This window comes from Ipomoea nil, unplaced genomic scaffold (genome assembly GCF_001879475.1).
Source record: "Ipomoea nil cultivar Tokyo-kokei standard unplaced genomic scaffold, Asagao_1.1 scaffold0317, whole genome shotgun sequence".
Lineage (NCBI taxonomy): Eukaryota > Viridiplantae > Streptophyta > Magnoliopsida > Solanales > Convolvulaceae > Ipomoea > Ipomoea nil.
Window position 1 is genome coordinate 6,461,335 of NW_017616745.1, and position 6,925 is coordinate 6,468,259.

Sequence of the window (6,925 nt, forward strand, 5' to 3'; positions counted from 1 at the left end):
CTCCATAGCTACAAGCACTGCCGAAACTGAATATATAGCAGCTGGAAGTTGTTGTGCACAAATTCTTTGGATGAAGCAGCAATTAAAAGATTATGGTGTAAATTGCAAAGATGTTAGCATATTTTGTGATAATAGAAGTGCTATCGCAATCACTCAAAATCTCGTGCTACATTCAAGAACTAAGCACATTGACGTGAGACATCATTTTATCCGTGATCACATCGAAAAGAAGAATCTGAGAATAGAATATATTCCAACGGAAAATCAGACAGCTGATATTCTCACAAAGCCCTTGTGCGAATCAAGGTTTGCAAAATTGAGACACAAAATGGGCATGATCGAACTGAGCTAAGTCACTAAATCTCATTTAACTATAAGCTCATTTTTTTTAATGTTCTTATATGTATCACTTTTTACGGTCACATTTTTCTTAATTAATTGCCTATGTGTCTAACATGCACCAAAATGTCACCTCCTAGTATCTAGGATAATTTGTCTTAAATACTGTGTTTTATTTTTATTTTCTTTGCATAAATACCTTTCTCTTTAACCGTGTGTATATAAATTTCTGCCCGCATAGGTAGCTCAACTGGTCATAGAGGTGAAACTTTGGAAGAATGACCAGGGATCGAGTTTCACCAGCGGCAGTGTGGGAGCAATCTCTTAAAGTGAGGGGGGCTCCTTGTGCGCAGTGAGCACCGGTCTAGCCTCTATGGTTCATGGTTCATGTTCTCTCAAAGTGAGGGGGGCTCCTTGTGCGCAGTGAGCACCGGTCTAGCCTCTATGGTTCATGTTCAGTTGAGTCACCATGATTTACATCCTCCCAGGGTTGGGGTTCAACCTTTTGGAAGAATAAATTTCTACAAGATTTTCTTACATGCAATTTCTACCTTATTTATGTATAACAAGAGAGTTGTGATGATTGCCTATTAGCTTAAATAAGAGCATCTAGTTATGGTAGTTGAAAACATTTACTCTATCACATTTACTTAGTTGTCTACTTTTTTTTTTCGGCCACTATCACTTTTATTATTTATTATTATTATTTTTTGTTATTGGAATAGACTTAGCACTATTTGTTTATGTGGCGGGTCAAAAATGATTCTATACTTCTAAATTTGGCGCCACAAAATAGACAAATCGAATGGAGAATATAAAACCTAGACTGACAATTAGTATGTCAACGAGTGGAATTCCAAAAATACCCCTCAACACTTAGGGATCCTAAACCATAAGTGAAGGACCTCTTCGTAAAACACCCCTTCTACTCAAACCGGTCAAAAGGTCAAAAGTCATCATCTTCTCTACTTTACAACCCTTCCAAACACCTTCGAAACTATTTATCTTCCATAGCCGAACACTCTCAAAATTCTTGCATCTCTCAATCTCCATCAACTCTCGACTGCACAATGGAAATAATCGGACAATCAAGTTCACAAGTTCATGAAGAACAACCCGCGCAGTTTAATATCACCAAGTTGGCCACCAATGTCAAAGCCGGAGGAAGCTTCGACCCATCTGGATTTCTCAAAACCGTCAAAAATTCGGAGCTTGCCCAAAAGATCATCCATGCAATACAAAACAATGGTCTAATGAGGTTATGTTCATGTTCCTACTCTGGATATTATTGTGAGGATGTAGCCAATTTCTGTGTGAATGCCAAAGTGAATGGTTGGACCATTGATTCCACTGTTAATGGAACTCCCATCTCCATTGGAGAAAATGAGTTATTTTCAACGTTTGGACTGCCTATATCTACACCGGAACAACCCTTGCTAGATTTAGACATGCATGTATATGACCGAACTGAGGTCTGGACAGAGATTAGGAATGAGAAATCATCTGTTGAACCTAATCTTTCTGGAGACAAAACTGAATTGAAGCTGGAATATCAAATGTTGATCAATGTGATATACAAGTGTATTCTGTGCAAAATAAATAGTATGCAGGATATATCTCCAAAAAGAATTGTTTTTTTGCATGCTATTATGACTGGTGTTAAGGCAAATTGGAGTAAGTTGGTGTTGAGCAGAATATGTCCTTTTGGTAAGGGAGCAAAAATCAAGAACGAGAGGTTTAACCATGTGTTAGGATTTGGCTTGTTAATTGGTGAAATCCTAAAACACAAAGAGTTGATCATGAGAGCAAGGAAACCTTTTGGAAACAATAGGATTCTTTACAAAGACTTTGAGGTGATAGATGAGTCTAACAAGAGAAAAAGAAAACCCCGAGCACTACCCGCCAGAAAAAGATTAGTGGAAGACATCATCAATGAAAATCATCCACCCGAACCCCAAGCCAATGACCCTCCAAGCCATACTCATACATCTAGCCACAATCCCAATCCAAGCAACACTCATACATCTAGCCACAATGACCAAAACCTAAGCCAAACTCACACCACAAGTCTCAATCAAAACTCCAACCAAAATAATGTTCCAAATAACCCAACCTCTCGGGTAGAAACCATGGAGGAAGTTCAAAGTGAGATTATATGTCAATTTGAAGGGTTAGACTCAGTTTTGGTGAGTGAATACCAAAGAGTACTGAATTGGAGAGATTGGAGAGTTGGTACATATCAAGAGTTGATGTCACGTGGACCTAGTATGGAGAATGAGGAAATATTTGCTTTAAATTGGATTGGTTGTCATGTTGTTTCTTAAGCCACAAGAATTTCAGTTATTAATGCTACTTTTCTAGCCAAACTGAAAGCAAAAATGGTTGAGAATGTGCAAGTACATGAAGTTCAAAGACGACTACCAACTGGGAATGATTCCTTAGATGATGATGAAATTGATCGAGTGATTGAGATGTCTCGACATATCACAGATCCGGAACTGGCAAGTGGCTCTCAAACTAAATTCTTTGGTCAGTTTACTGGTCAAGGAAATGATATTGTGAGTCCAAATTATCTTGATATTGATATATATGATGTGAGTATTTTAAATCAGACTGAGGTGAGCCATGCACAAATCGAAAGTCCAGCCATGCAAGGAAGTCAACACACTGAAGGACAGTCTCAACACCTTGAGAGTAGTCTGGTTGACACATTTGTGCTTGAGCATTTTACCCCAGAAAGAGCAAGGCAGGAACAAGAACAATGTCAACTGCCTGGTGACAACTCAGCTCAAGGAAGAGCAAGCTCTCAACCCACTGCCCAAGAACTAAATCATGAAGCTACTGCCTCGGATGAAAACCTGAAGAAATTGGAGAATGTCATTCTCGGTTTAGTGGACAAGATGGAAGGTTTGATCCAAGGAATCTATACTCATGTTGATCATGTTATCCACACTCATACGGGAAAGCTTGAAGAATCATTTGTTGATAATCAAAAGAGTCAACAAAATTTGATTGATACACATCAATCCTTGGAGAGGCAGATTGGTGGTTTGAATGCCAATGTAAAAGGAGTCCTCAATGAATTCTTTCTTCAACTTTCTCAAGCCCTCAAGAATGATAGACAAGCCAATCAAGTGGTCTCCGTGAATCAAAGTCAAGGTATTCTCAAAGTGGTTCATCAATAAGAAGATCGAATTAGGGATGTTCACACAGATCTTGACTCCATCAACACCAAAGTTAGATGTCTCCGTGGTTCCTATGACATTATTTCACAATCTGTTTCCTCCCTCAGAGAATTAGTGCATATGTTGGTTGATTACGCCAAAAAGGGGGAAGAGAGATTCAGTCATTTGGAAGGAATGTTAGATACAATCATGACTGCCATGACTACCAAAACTATTGGTGCATCTAGCAGTAGAGGAGGAGGCAGAATTGGCAGAAGCAATATTACACGAAAAGGAGGACTAGAATACTGGTTTGGTGGTGGTGATGCAAGCAGTCCAGGTGGATCTAGCAGTGCCAATACCACTAATAGATCTTTTCGTGATATTGTGTGTGCAGGTGGAAATCAAGAGCAAATTAACTGTTACAACAAAGCAGCTCTCTATTTGGAATCCACACCAAGAGATGGCAGAGTTGAAATGCCACAATTGGTAAATCTCAATGATCTACCAAAAGGGATGAAAAAGAGTGGTCCAAGTGACCAAAATATGTGGGTTTCAAAGGAGAATTTTAGAAGAATCAAAAGCTATGCAAGGTCCTTAATGATCATGGTGCTTCTAGACTACATCAAGGTGAATGATGCTGAACTACAAGGAGATAGAAGTCTAGAAGAATGCATCGTTTGGTATGAAGAAAACATACTGCCCGGAGACAACATCATTGAAGCCTTCAACTACTATGTGATTGGGCAGGTATGCAAAGACTTTGCAATTAGTGATAACTTTGTTGAAATCAAGAAGCATATCAATCATGTGTTAGAAGAAAGGAGGAACAAGATAATCAAGTAATTTGTAATTGATGTTACATTGTTTTTGGTTGATCTACAAACTCCTAAGTATGATCATGAATTACTTGCTATAAATCTGATTATGATGCTTATGGTATTTTTTTTTGTTACCTTATTTGTCTTGAAAGGTAAATTTTAGCTTAGCTTGTATCAAAATCGCATAATTGGAAGATTTGCAAAATTCATTATCATTAAAATCCAAAAATGCGAATAGGACTTTTTGTTGCTAAAAATACCTTTCCTAGAGTCAAAATCAATTGTTAAACTCATCATGGCTATGTCAAGTTTAATAAAATCTATTGAAAATTTTATTTTTAAAAAGACAAGCCAAATGACTGAGTATAGGTTTTGGCGTCATCAAAAAGGAGGAAAATTGATAGGAATATTTTTTGTAATAAAGTTTTGATGAGCCAAATGTACTTTAGATCCCCTTAAAATTTAGGTCTTTAGAACAAGCATCATAATTCAGAATATCAAGCCAGTATGCAAAGGAAAATCTACTACATGAAGAACAAAATTAATTGGGAGAATTAATTTTGGTCCTACAAGTATTCATCCGGAACGGAAGTACTAAACAATGGCGTTGCAAAGAAAGACCGGATGAGCCTAATGGCGAAATGGTAGAAGTCCTTATATCTAATGATCACACTTGAGATAAATTCCCTTCTAAGGACTTATTTTTTATAAGCCGGAATTCAAAAGGAGCACAATGTCTCAAAAAGAAGCACAATGTCTCAAAAGAAGCACAATCCCTCAAGTCAAACAAGCACAATGTTTTGAAGTCAAAGAAGCAAGAAGCGAAAGAAGCATAATATGGCCAAATCAGAAAAGCACGATGTAGCAAGTCAAACAAGCAAGATATGATTTTTAGAGCACAATGAGTCTCAAAGGAGCAAGATGTGACAAAGAAGCAATATGATTAGAAAATAAATAAATTCGAAAGAATTTATGTTGGTACATCTCACATGTCACAAGAATCCAAATTGCCTAAAGATATGATCAGAACGGTGGAAAATTTATGAAGGCATGGATAAAAAAATCTTATCCTAGAAATAAATTCTATCAGAAGAACTTATTGCAAAGAGACGTTGGAACTTCAAAATGGACAAGGAAAATAATATTTTAGAAACAACTTGAAAATCAAGTTGAAATAAAATATTATCTTGTTAGGCAAGTTGACAATCAAATCAAAATTGAAGACCTACTATTGTCAACAATATCAGGCTATGAAGATTCAAAATTCAAATATCAAATTATCCCACTCCAACGGATATATTTGGTTATCTATAAAAAGGCCATGAGGACTTGAAGAAGAAACAAGAGATAGAGGTGAATACAAAAAATACAAGAGAACACACGGATGAACAAGTGCGAATTCTAGAAATACAAGTGCTAAATATTCATTGAGATATCTAGAAGAGAGACTTAGTCTGAATAGTCTCAAAATTTTTTGGAGAGAGATACAATTACCTTTGTAAAAAGAGTATAGCTGTGTGCAAAATACTCTAGTGAGTGTAGCTGTGTGCAAAACACTCGTAGTTGCTAAGTGTAGCTGTGTGCAAGACACTTAGTTGGCGTTGAGTATAGCTGTGTGCGAAATACTCGTAGTTGAGTGTAGTTGTGTGCGAAACACTTAGAGTTGGGTGTAGCTGTGTGCAAGACATCCGGAAGAAGTGCTTGTGTAGCGCTTATTCACTATTATAACTGTGTGTGGAAAATAGTGAATTACTCCTAGACGTAAATGGAGTAAAGTGGACTAGGAAGATTACGCCACTTCCGAACCACTATAAATTGCTTCTCTCATTTACATACCGCACTTACGTAATTCAATTTATTTATTTATCATCCGACTAATCCGTTTACTATTCATTGTCTATCTTTATCTTTCGGGTTTAGTGTTTTCACGTATGCATTTAACTCAAACTTTCCATGCTTAACATTTGAATTATTCTAAGCAAGTTTGACATGTTGTATGTAACATTTATCATACGGTTGACGTGACACGAAATCTTATTTATAGTCTTGAATATTATTGTTAAATATTGTGTGCACAATCTCCTTTAAATATTTAAGATATTCATGTCATCCTTACACATCATCTGAGCTTATCCTACACGTGCATGTGATTCAAATTATTGATTGGGCATAACTCTTTACACATATTTATTCCGCTGTGCATTTCAATTTAAACACTTCTCTATTTACTTGTTATTTAGAGTTGAAATTACCAAAGAGTTATTTAATTTTGAAAAAGTTTAAAAGTCTATTCACGCCCCACCCCTCCCCCCCCCCTCTAGACTTTTACCACCCTATCGGGACCAACACATCTGAAACGTTAAAAAATCAAAATCAACGATCAGGGAGTGTGCTCACGAGCTCGGCTGAATAAGGGGTGTGCACCAGATTCAATATATATATATATATATATATATATATATATATATATATATATATATATACACACACGGTGCGGATCTCATGAGACCCCATCTTAAATGAGATCATGAGATCTCTTCCCATTCATTAATACATTCCTAATGGAAGGTTGAGATTGGATGAGAAATATAAAGTAATTAA